We start from the raw sequence: 14111 nt of genomic DNA on the forward strand, positions 1-14111 counted from the left end.
AACGCATGTTAAAAACACTTTATGGAAAAACAGAATAACATTACCAAAAATGTTTATTTTTTAGTGTTTTTGAGCTTATTAGGTACAGAAGCGACAAAATGCATGCATAGTACCCTATATGGTGAAAAGAACGTAATTACCAGACGCGTGTATTATGAATGTCATTGACCTTAAGGAACTAAACTCTAAAAGGCATGAGGAGCAATCTAAATATAGAGTGCACAAAAATGCGAAAATACATAGAAAACACCATATATTCTAATGCAAAAGAACATTACAAAAATTAAAATTTGAGTGTTATTTGTTTATGGACTTCCTACGTAGCAAAATCCTAAAAAGCATGTAAAACACCGTTCACATATAATAGGTGTTTTGAACTTAATATTTAAACATACATACCAAAACAATAAAATGCGTGTAAACCACTCCATATGAAGAAAAATATTGCCAAAGACTTGTGTTTTAAGTGTTTTTCACATTGCTCGCTACCAACACATCAAAATGCATACAAAGAATGTGGTTTGAATAAAATGAACAAAGTTACCAAAAACTTCTCTTGTGAGTGTGTTTGTGCACATTAGGTACTAAATCGACAAAATGCACGCAAACAACCTTATATGGGGAAACGAAGGGACATTATGAGAAATGTGTATAACGAGTGTTTTTTTTTTTTTTTGAGCTTCTTAGGTACTAAAAAGTTAAAACACATGAATAGCTGTCTATATCGAGAAAAAGAATACCACCAAAAACATTTTTTGTGTGTGTGTTTTTTTTTTTTTTTTTGTGGTATCAAAACGCCAAAATGCTTGTAAGGCCTCCTATATGGAGAAACGAAAAGACATTACCACAAACGTGTCTTTTACGTGTTTAAGAGCAAGCTAGGCAACACGATAAAAAGCATGGAGAGTACACTCTTTGAGAAAACAGAACAGTATTACAAAAAAACGTCTCTTTTTAGTGTTTTCAAAAATGTATACAAAAAAAAAAATCTATGGAGAAACAGTATAACTTCAGAAGAAGCGTGTATTTTGAGTATTTTTGAGCTAGTTACATTAAACCCTAGTTAGTTAAACCCTAAAAAAAAAAAAAAAAAAAAACATGGAAATCGCAGCATATGGGAATACAAAACATTACGAGAAAAGTGTCTTTTGAGTGTTTTTTAACTTATTACTTACCAAAACGCTAAAACTGATACAAAACACCCTTTGTAGAGAAAATGGAATAACATTACCAAAAACAAGTATATTTAGTGTTTTTGAGCTTTTTACATACAAGAATGCCTAAATGTCTGCAAAGTACCCTGAATGGGGAAATGAGAAAACATTACAAGAAACATGTATTATGAGTATTTTTGGGCTTCTTAGGAACCGAAACCCTAAAACGTATAAATAGCACTCTTATATGGAGCAAAAAAACATCACCAATAACGTGTATTTTGAAATTGTTTCATATTGTTTGGTAATATAACGCAAAAATGCATGAAAAGCAACCTATATGGGGAAAAAAATATATATTTCCAGAAACGTTTTTTTGAGTGATTATGAATGTGTTGGGCAGCAAAAACGCTAAAAAGCATCAAAACCATCCTATATGGGAAAACAAAACAATATTACTAAAAACGTGTCTTTTAAGTATTTTTCAGCTACTTACGTACCAAAACACTAAAACGCAGGCAAAAAAAAAAAACTTTTATGGAGAAACACAAAAACATTACAAAAAATAAACATTTTGAGACGTTTTAAGCTTTTTAGAAACTAAAACTCGAAAACTCTGTATGGAGAATCAGAAAAACATTACCAAAAACGTGTGTTTTTTAGTGTATCTCACATTGTTAGGAAACAAAAAGCCAAAATCAGTGAAAAGCACCCTATATGGAGTAAGGAAACGAGGTTTAAAAAAAAAAAACTTCTTTTGTGTGTTTATGAGCGTGCTGGCACCAAAACGCTGAAAAACATGGAAAGCAATGTGCATGAAAAAAGAAAACATTTTTCAAAATTGTTTCGTTTTTTAATGTTTTTGAGCTACTTACGGAAAAACGTAAAAACGCGTGCAAAACACCCTTAATGAAAATATGGAATAAAATAACGAAAAACAAGGTTTCGAAGGTTTTTGTGCTTGTTACGTAAAAAAAAAAAAAGACAAAATGCACGGAAATTACCAACTATGGGGAAACCAAAAGACATTAGTTGAAATATGTATTATAATTGTTTTTGAGCTTCGTAGGTACCAAAACGATAACGATCAAAACTCTATATGGAGAAGCAGATTAACATTACAAAAAAAACGTTTTTTTGATCTTAGTTACTAAAACGCTAAAACGCATGAATCTCTATATAGAAAAACAAAAGAGCATTACCAAAAAACGTAAACTTTGAGTGTATTTCACATTGTCAAGTACCAAAAAACTAAAATGCATGCAAAGCACCCCATATGAGGAAAGGGAACGGAATTTCCAAAAACGTGTATTTTGAGTTTTAAAAAGCGTGGTAGGCATCTAAACGATGTAAAAATAAATAAACAAATAAACAAATAAATGGAAAACACCCCATATGGGAAAACAAAACAATATTCTAACCTACTTATGTACCAAAACGCTGAAAAGCATGCAAAACTTTTTATGGAGAAACATTATAACTTTACCAAATACATATATTTTCAATGTTTTTGAGCTTGCTACGTGCAAAAATTACAAAATGCATGAAAACCACTCTATATGGTGAAACGAGAACAAGAAACGTGTATTCTGAGAGTTTTGAGCTTCTTAGTTATCAAAATGGTAAAACGCTTGAATAGCACTTTATATCGAGAAACAATAACATTACCAAAAACGTGTATCTTGAGTGTTTTCCCATTATTAGGTACCAAAATCCCAAAATGCTTCCAAAGCCGACGAAATGAAGCAAACAACTTTACAAAAAAGTGTCTTTTGAATGCAAAAACACACTTTATGGAGAAACGGAGTAACAATACCAAAAACAAGTATTTTTGCGTGTGTTTCAGCTTGTTACGTACAAAAACTCAAAAATGCATCCAAAATACCTTGTAAGAGGAAACGAAAAGACATTACGAGAAACGTGTATTATGGCTGTTTTTGAGCTACATAGGTATCCAAACAATGAAACCGATAGCATTCTATATGGAGAAACACAATACCATGACCAAATACGTGCATTTTGAGTATATTTCACGGGTATCAAGACCCTAAAATGCATACAAAGGATCCTGTATGGGAAAAGGAAACGAGATTTTCAGAAACGTGTCTTTAGAGGGTTTTATGAGCGTTCTAGGCACCAAAACGATAAAAAAAAATCATGGAAAGCATCGTATATGGTAAAAGAAAACAATATTACCGAAAACGTCTCTTTTTAATGTTTTTAAACTAGATATGTGCCAAAACGCTGTAAACCATGTAAAAAAAATTCATGAAGAAACAGCATAACTTTAAAAAAACGTGTATTTCTAGTGTTTTTGAGCATGTTACGTAGAAAAATGTATGGAAGCTACTTATAGGGGGAAACGAAACGATATTCCAAGAAACATATCTTTTGCGTGTTTTTTATGCATGTTAGGCACCAAAACGCAAAAAAAAAAAAAAAGAAAAAACGCGAAAATGCATGCAAAACACCCTATATGAGTAAACGAAAACACATTACAAGAAAAGTATATTATAAGTGTTTTCGAGCTTTTTTATTACCAAACCCCTAAAACTCATGAATAGCTCTCTATATGGAGAAAAAAAAAACAACATTACCAGAAACTTGTATTTTGTGTGAATTCGCAATGATAGATGCCAAAACACCTTATGTGTGCAGAGGAAACGAGATTTCCAGGAACGTGTCTTTTTCATGTTTATGAGCGTACTAGGCACCAAAACACTAAAAAGCATGAAAAGCATCCTATGTGGGAAAACAAAACAACATTACCAAACACGTCCCTTTTCAGTGTTTTGAGCTGTTTATGTACCAAAACACTAAAATGCATGCAAAACACCTTTTATGGAAAAACTAAAAAAAACATTACTCAAAACAAATATTTTGAGTGTTTCGGATTTTCGTACGTAGAAAAACGTCGAAATGCATGGAAGGTACCCTGTATGGAGAAACGAAAAGACATTACGAGAAACATGTACTATGAGTGTTTTTGAACTTAGGAATCAAAATGCTAAAACGTATGAATAGCTCTCTATATGGAGAAACGAAGCATTACCAAAAACGTGAATTTTAAATGTTTTTCACATTATTAGGCACAAAAACGCCAAAATGCATGTAAAACCCTCTCTATGGGAAAACGATGCAACATTGCAAAAAACAAGTCTTTTGTGTGTTTTTCAGTCTTAGGCATAAAAAAAGCTTTAAAGCATGGAATTCATCCTATATGGGTATAGGAGGGGGCAGTAGACACCTGCCGAAACGATAATTACTGCCAGTAAGGTCTAAAGCACTGTTCAAGGGGTGCTGTGAACTTATCATTAAACCCAGCTGTGACCTCACTGAACGTTTCCCTTTGTGTCTTTCAACACAAGGGGGCAGTCACAGCCTGCCCTCTAAAGACAACTCTCTTCCTCCACACAAAACTACAAGCACCTAATAACACACACACCCTACACTCAAAAATTTTAAAATCATCAAGGCGACTCCTACACCAGCCTCGGAGTCTCCATTTGGGGAGGGGACCATAAATGTCCCTAGGTCGGACTGCCTTTCTGTCGACGACCCTAAGTGTTTTGACACCCCCCTCAACTTTTTCCTCATTAACTATATATATATATATATATATATATATATATATATATATATATATATATATATATATATATATATATATATATATATATATATATATATATATATATATATATATATATATATATATATATATATATATATATATATATATATATATATATATATATATATATATATATATATATATATATATATATATATATATATATATATATATATATATATATATATATATATATATATATTTCTTTTTTAGGTACCAAAACTCTAAAACGCATAACACACCATCTGAAGAAATAGAACTTTAGTAAAAGACGTTTATTTTATTTTTTTTTTTTTTTTTTTTTACTACGTTAGGTACTAAAACGCCAAAATGCATGCTGTATATGGTGAAACGAGATGACATGTGTCGTTTGAATGTTTTTAAGCGTGTTAAACACCAGAACATTAAAAAAAGCATGGAAACCACCCTATATGGTAACAAAACATTACCAAAAACGTTTCTTTGGAGTGTTTAGACCTTCTTACGTACCAAAATACTAAAACGCATGCAAAACATTTTAATGGAGAAACAGAATAACATTTTCAAAAATGTGTACTTTGAGTATTTTTAACTTCTTAGGAACACAAACGTCAAAATGCATGAAAAATACCCTCGGTGATGAAACAAAACGATATTATCAGAAACGTGCTTTATCAGTGCTTCTTTTTAGATTCTTAGATACCAAAATGCTAAAACGCGTGAATATCATTTAATATAGAGAAACAGAACATTACGAAAAACGTGCATTTTGAGAGTATTTCACATTGTCAATAACCAAAACTCCAAAATGCATCAAAAGCTCTCTATATGAGGTAAAAAAAAAACAGAAACGTGTCTTTTGAGTGTTTTTGAAAATATTAGGCACGAAAACCTTACAAAGCATGGAAAGCACCCTATATGGGAATAGAAATCAAGAATAACAAAAACGTAGCTTATATGTTTTTTAAGCTTCTTCCATACCAAAATACTCAAACGCATGCAAAACATTACCGAAATCGTAATTTTTTTTTTTTTTTTACTACTTACATAGAAAAACGACTATATTGGGAAACGAAATGATATTAGCAGAAACGTGTATAATGAGTATTTCTGAGCTTAGGTACCAAAACTCTAAAACGTGTGAAAAAAAAACACTATAGGGAGATACAGAACATTACCAAAATCGTGCGTTTTGGGTGTTTTTCACTTTATTAATTAACAGAACGCCAAACTGCATACAAAGCAACTGATCTGAAGAAGCAAAAAAAAAAAAAAGTTTCCAAAAACGTGTATTGTAAGTGTGTTTGAGCTCGTTAGGTACTAAAACGTCAAAATGCATGCAAACCACTCTATATGGGTAAACGAAAAAACATTATGAGAGACGTGCATAATGAGTTTTTCTCAGCTTCTTTGGTTCCCAAACACAAAAACGCTTGAATATTACTCTATATATAAAAGCAGAGCAACATTACAAAAAAGGTATATTTTGAGTGTTTTTTTTTCTCATTGTTAAGTACCAAAACGTTAAAAAGTATGCGAAGCATTCTATACAGGTAAACAATGTGGCATTACCAAAAAACGTGTCTTTTCAGTGTTTTTGAGCTTGTTACATATAAAAACGCCAATATGCATACAAACAACCCTATATACAAAATAAACCGATATTATAAGGAACGTGTATTATAAGTGTTTCTTAGCTTCTTTTGGTACCAAAACGGTAAAACAGAACAAAATTACCAGGTACCAAAACACCAAATGCATGCAAAGTACCCTATAAACGGAGAGAAAAGACATTACGAGAAGCGTGTATTATGAGTGCTTTTGAACTTTTTAGGTACCAAAACTGTAAAACGCATGAATAGCACTTTATATGGAGAAACACATTATCATCAAAAACATTTATTTTATTTATTTTTCTTTTCAAATTGTTAGATACCAATTCGCCAAAATCCATGCAATGCACTATATTGAGGAAACGAAATAACATTACCAGAAAAGTGTCTTTTGAGTATCTTTGAGTGTGTTAGGTACGAAAATGCTTTAAAAAATATGTAAAGCACCCTGCATTAAAATGGAAAACATAACCAAAAACGTGTTTTTTGAGTTTTTTTTTTTTTTTAGCTTCTTCCGTATCGCAACACTAAACGCATGCAAAAGAGCCTTTATGAGGAAACACAATAACATCAGTAAAAATGCATGTTTCCAGTATTTTTGAACTTATTAGGTAAGGAAACATCAAAATACGTGGATATTACTCTATATGATGAAATAAATGATATTATCAGAAACGTGTATGTATGTTTTTGAGATTCTTAGGCACCAAGAGTAAAAAACACGTGAATAATATTATATATGGAGAAACAGAACACCTTTACCAAAAAGATGCATTTTGAGTTTTTTTTTTTTTTATTATTGTTTTGACAATGTTAAGAATCAAAACGTCAAAATCCAGCACTGTATATGGGGAAGCGAAACGACATTACCAGAGACGTGTCTTTTTAGTGATTCTTTTTTTTTTTTTTTAGCGTGTTAGGCAGCAAACACTAAAATCCATGGAAAACACCGTACATTGGAATGCAAAACAATATTTCCAAAAAAGTTTCTTTTCATTGATGAAAAGCTTCTTACGTATCAAAATGCTAAAACCCATGTTAAAAACACTTTATGAAAAAACAGAATAACATTACCAAAAATGTTTATTTTTAGTGTTTTTGAGCTTATTAGGTACAGAAGCGACAAAATGCATGCATAGTACCCTATATGGTGAAAAGAACGTAATTACCAGACGCGTGTATTATGAATGTCATTGACCTTAAGGAACTAAACTCTAAGAGGCATGAGGAGCAATCTACATATAGAGTGCACAAAAATGCGAAAATACATAGAAAACACCATATATTCTAATGCAAAAGAACATTACAAAAATTAAAATTTGAGTGTTATTTGTTTATGGACTTCCTACGTAGCAAAATCCTAAAAAGCATGTAAAACACCGTTCACATATAATAGGTGTTTTGAACTTAATATTTAAACATACATACCAAAACAATAAAATGCGTGTAAACCACTCCATATGAAGAAAAATATTGCCAAAGACTTGTGTTTTAAGTGTTTTTCACATTGCTCGCTACCAACACATACAAAGAATGTGGTTTGAATAAAATGAACAAAGTTACCAAAAACTTCTCTTGTGAGTGTGTTTGTGCACATTAGTTACTAAAACGACAAAATGCACGCAAACAACCTTATATGGGGAAACGAAGGGACATTATGAGAAATGTGTATAACGAGTGTTTTTTTTTTTTTTTGAGCTTCTTAGGTACTAAAAAGTTAAAACACATTAATAGCTGTCTATATCGAGAAAAAGAATACCACCAAAAACATTTTTTGTGTGTGTGTTTTTTTTTTTTTTTTAGTGGTATCAAAACGCCAAAATGCTTGTAAGGCCTCCTATATGGAGAAACGAAAAGACATTACCACAAACGTGTCTTTTACGTGTTTAAGAGCAAGCTAGGCAACACGATAAAAAGCATGGAGAGTACACTCTTTGAGAAAACAGAACAGTATTACAAAAAAACGTCTCTTTTTAGTGTTTTCAAAAATGTATACAAAAAAAAAATCTATGGAGAAACAGTATAACTTCAGAAGAAGCGTGTATTTTGAGTATTTTTGAGCTAGTTACATTAAACCCTAGTTAGTTAAACCCTAAAAAAAAAAAAAAAAAAAAAAACATGGAAATCGCAGCATATGGGAATACAAAACATTACGAGAAAAGTGTCTTTTGAGTGTTTTTTAACTTATTACTTACCAAAACGCTAAAACTGATACAAAACACCCTTTGTAGAGAAAATAGAATAACATTACCAAAAACAAGTATATTTAGTGTTTTTGAGCTTTTTACGTACAAGAATGCCTAAATGTCTGCAAAGTACCCTGAATGGGGAAATGAGAAAACATTACAAGAAACATGTATTATGAGTATTTTTGGGCTTCTTAGGAACCGAAACCCTAAAACGTATAAATAGCACTCTTATATGGAGCAAAAAAACATCACCAATAACGTGTATTTTAAAATTGTTTCATATTGTTTGGTAATATAACGCAAAAATGCATGAAAAGCAACCTATATGGGGAAAAAAATATATATTTCCAGAAACGTTTTTTTTGAGTGATTATGAATGTGTTGGGCAGCAAAAACGCTAAAAAGCATCAAAACCATCCTATATGGGAAAACAAAATAATATTACTAAAAACGTGTCTTTTAAGTATTTTTTCAGCTACTTACGTACCAAAACACTAAAACGCAGGCAAAAAAAAAAAAACTTTTATGGAGAAACACAAAAACATTACAAAAAATAAACATTTTGAGACGTTTTAAGCTTTTTAGAAACTAAAACTCGAAAACTCTGTATGGAGAATCAGAAAAACATTACCAAAAACGTGTGTTTTTTAGTGTATCTCACATTGTTAGGAAACAAAAAGCCAAAATCAGTGAAAAGCACCCTATATGGAGTAAGGAAACGAGGTTTAAAAAAAAAAACTTCTTTTGTGTGTTTATGAGCGTGCTGGCACCAAAACGCTGAAAAACATGGAAAGCAATGTGCATGAAAAAAGAAAACATTTTTCAAAATTGTTTCGTTTTTTAATGTTTTTGAGCTACTTACGGAAAAACGTAAAAACGCGTGCAAAACACCCTTAATGAAAATATGGAATAAAATAACGAAAAACAAGGTTTCGAAGGTTTTTGTGCTTGTTACGTAAAAAAAAAAAAAAAGACAAAATGCACAGAAATTACCAACTATGGGGAAACCAAAAGACCAAAACCAAAAGTTTTTGAGCTTCGTAGGTACCAAAACGATAACGATCAAAACTCTATAATTATGGAGAAGCAGATTAACATTACAAAAAAAACATTTTTTTGATCTTAGTTACTAAAACGCTAAAGCGCATGAATCTCTATATAGAAAATCAAAAGAGCATTACCAAAAAACGTAAACTTTGAGTGTATTTCACATTGTCAAGTACCAAAAAACTAAAATGCATGCAAAGCACCCCATATGAGGAAAGGGAACGGAATTTCCAAAAACGTGTATTTTGAGTTTTAAAAAGCGTGGTAGGCATCTAAACGATGTAAAAATAAATAAACAAATAAACAAATAAATGGAAAACACCCCATATGGGAAAACAAAACAATATTCTAACCTACTTATGTACCAAAACGCTGAAAAGCATGCAAAACTTTTTATGGAGAAACATTATAACTTTACCAAATACATATATTTTCAATGTTTTTGAGCTTGCTACGTGCAAAAATTACAAAATGCATGAAAACCACTCTATATGGTGAAACGAGAACAAGAAACGTGTATTCTGAGAGTTTTGAGCTTCTTAGTTATCAAAATGGTAAAACGCTTGAATAGCACTTTATATCGAGAAACAATAACATTACCAAAAACGTGTATCTTGAGTGTTTTCCCATTATTAGGTACCAAAATCCCAAAATGCTTCCAAAGCCGACGAAATGAAGCAAACAACTTTACAAAAAAGTGTCTTTTGAATGCAAAAACACACTTTATGGAGAAACGGAGTAACAATACCAAAAAACAAGTATTTTTGCGTGTGTTTCAGCTTGTTACGTACAAAAACTCAAAAATGCATCCAAAATACCTTGTAAGAGGAAACGAAAAGACATTACGTGAAACGTGTATTATGGCTGTTTTTGAGCTACATAGGTATCCAAACAATGAAACCGATAGCATTCTATATGGAGAAACACAATACCATGACCAAATACGTGCATTTTGAGTATATTTCACGGGTATCAAGACCCTAAAATGCATACAAAGGATCCTGTATGGGAAAAGGAAACGAGATTTTCAGAAACGTGTCTTTAGAGGGTTTTATGAGCGTTCTAGGCACCAAAACGATAAAAAAAAATCATGGAAAGCATCGTATATGGTAAAAGAAAACAATATTACCGAAAACGTCTCTTTTTAATGTTTTTAAACTAGATATGTGCCAAAACGCTGTAAACCATGTAAAAAAAATTCATGAAGAAACAGCGTAACTTTAAAAAAACGTGTATTTCTAGTGTTTTTGAGCATGTTACGTAGAAAAATGTATGGAAGCTACTTATAGGGGGAAACGAAACGATATTCCAAGAAACATATCTTTTGCGTGTTTTTATGCATGTTAGGCACCAAAACGCAAAAAAAAAAAAAAGAAAAAACGTGAAAATGCATGCAAAACACCCTATATGAGTAAACGAAAACACATTACAAGAAAAGTATATTATAAGTGTTTTCGAGCTTTTTTATTACCAAACCCCTAAAACTCATGAATAGCTCTCTATATGGAGGAAAAAAAAACAACATTACCAGAAACTTGTATTTTGTGTGAATTCGCAATGATAGATGCCAAAACACCTTATGTGTGCAGAGGAAACGAGATTTCCAGGAACGTGTCTTTTTCGTGTTTATGAGCGTACTAGGCACCAAAACACTAAAAAGCATGAAAAGCATCCTATGTGGGAAAACAAAACAACATTACCAAAAACGTCCCTTTTCAGTGTTTTGAGCTGTTTATGTACCAAAACACTAAAATGCATGCAAAACACCTTTTATGGAAAATCTAAGAAAAACATTACTCAAAACAAATATTTTGAGTGTTTCGGATTTTCGTACGTAGAAAAACGTCGAAATGCATGGAAGGTACCCTGTATGGAGAAACGAAAAGACATTACGAGAAACATGTACTATGAGTGTTTTTGAACTTAGGAATCAAAACGCTAAAACGTATGAATAGCTCTCTATATGGAGAAACGGAGCATTACCAAAAACGTGAATTTTAAATGTTTTTCACATTATTAGGCACAAAAACGCCAAAATGCATGTAAAACCCTCTCTATGGGAAAACGATGCAACATTGCAAAAAACAAGTCTTTTGTGTGTTTTTCAGTCTTAGGCATAAAAAAAGCTTTAAAGCATGGAATTCATCCTATATGGGTATAGGAGGGGGCAGTAGACACCTGCCGAAACGATAATTACTGCCAGTAAGGTCTAAAGCACTGTTCAAGGGGTGCTGTGAACTTATCATTAAACCCAGCTGTGACCTCACTGAACGTTTCCCTTTGTGTCTCTCAACACAAGGGGGCAGTCACAGCCTGCCCTCTAAAGACAACTCTCTTCCTCCACAAAAAACTACAAGCACCTAATAACACACACACCCTTCACTCAAAAATTTTAAAATCATCAAGGCGACTCCTACACCAGCCTCGGAGTCTCCATTTGGGGAGGGGACCATAAATGTCCCTAGGTCGGACTGCCTTTCTGTCGACGACCCTAAGTGTTTTGACACCCCCTTCAACTTTTTCCTCTTTAACTTCTGCAACATTCGCGGTCTAAGATCTAATTTTCAATCTGTAGAACACCACCTCTCCTCTTCTAAACCTCATCTTCTTTTCCTCACTGAAACTCAGGTGTCTGAGGCAACTGACAGTAGCCCCTTTTCTGTTCCCTCCTACTTTCTCTATCCTCATTTTCGATCCAAAGCTGGATGCTGCGTTTATGTGCGCAATGACTTAACCTGCTCTCGTGCCCACGCTCTTGAATCTTCCGAGTTTTCCACCATCTAACTACGACTACAGAGTCACTCTCATACTAAATTTATCCGTGCTGTATACCTCTCACCTAACTCCTCTGACTATAAGAAATTCTTTGACTACTTAACTTCCAAAGTGGAGCACATTCTGACCCTCTTCCCTCTTGCAGAGATATCCATTCTTGGAGACTTCAATGTTCACCACCAGCTTTGTCTTTCCTCTCCCTTCACTGACCATCCTGGTGAACTAGCCTACAACTTTGCTATTCTCCATGACCTAGAGCAATTGGTGCAACACCCTACTCGTATTCTTGACCGTCTTGGAGACACGCCCAACATTCTTGACCTTTTCCTGACCTTATGCTTATGATGTCACCCTTCGTGATCCTTCTGTTTATGCTGTCACCCTTTTTTCTCCGTTGGGCTCCTCCGATCACAATCTCATATCTTTATCTTGTCCTATCACTCCAATCCCTCCACAGGATCCCCCCTAAGCGAAGGTGCCTCTGGCGTTTTGCCTCTGCTAGTTAGGGGGACCTGAGGAGGTATTTTGCTGATTTTCCTCTGAATGACTACTGCTTCCGTGTCAGAGATTCGTTTTTGTGTGCTGAGGTTTGTGTACAGAGGTGATAGTTTCTGGCATGGAGGCATACATTCCTCACTTTTTTTCTCATCCTAAACCTTCTAAACCTTGGTTTAACACAGCTTGTTCTCGTGCAATACATGACAGAGAGGTGGCCCACAAAAGGTACTTAAGCCTTACATCACCAGAATCTCATGCACTTTATATTTCTGCCCGGAACCATGCCAAGTCTGTTCTCCAACTAGCCAAAAACTCCTTCATTAACAGAAAATGTCAAAACCTTTAAAGATCTAACTCCCCTCGTGATTTCTGGCATCTAGCCAAAAATATCTCCAATAACTTTGCTTCTTCTTCTTTCCCTACTCTATTTCAACCAGATGGCACCAATGCTATCACATCTATTTCTAAAGCTGAACTCTTTGCTCAAACCTTTGCTAAAAACTCTACCTTGGACGATTCTGGGGTTTCAGCTCTGTCTATCAACATCTACCTTTCCTTCTTGCTGGAAGTTTGCCTACATTCAACCTGCTCCTAAAAAGGGTGACCGTTCTAATCCCTCAAAATACCGTCCTATTGCTTTAATTTCCTCCCTATCTGAAGTTTTTGAATCTTTGAAATCTGAACTGGAAACTTCACATCTCATCTCTAGCTAAAACAGCTTCTATGAAGTTAGATGTTCTGAGACGTCTCCGCCAGTTTTTATCACCCCCCCAGCTGCTAACTCTGTACAAGGGCCTTATCCATCCATGTATGGAGTATGCTTCACATGTCTGGGGGGGTTCCACTCATACTGCTCTTGTAGACAGTGTGGAATCAAAAGCTTTTCATCTCATCAACTCCTCTCCTCTAACTGACTGTCTTCCGCCTCTCTCCCACCGCCGCAATGTTGCATCTCTAGCTGTCTTCTACCGCTATTTTCATGGTAACTGCTCTTCTGATCTTGCTAACTGCATGCCTTCCCTCCTTCCGCGGCCTCACTGCACAAGACTTTCTTTTTTCTCTCACCCTTATTCTGTCCACCTCTCTAACGCAAGAGTTAACCAGTATTCTTAATCATTCATCCCTTTCTCTGGTAAACTCTGGAACTCCCTGCCTGCTTCTGTATTTCCACCTTCCTATGACTTGAATTCGTTCAAAAGGGAGGTTTCAAGACACTTATTCA

This window comes from Scylla paramamosain, chromosome 1, assembly GCF_035594125.1.
Source record: "Scylla paramamosain isolate STU-SP2022 chromosome 1, ASM3559412v1, whole genome shotgun sequence".
NCBI classification, from domain to species: Eukaryota; Metazoa; Arthropoda; class Malacostraca; order Decapoda; family Portunidae; genus Scylla; species Scylla paramamosain.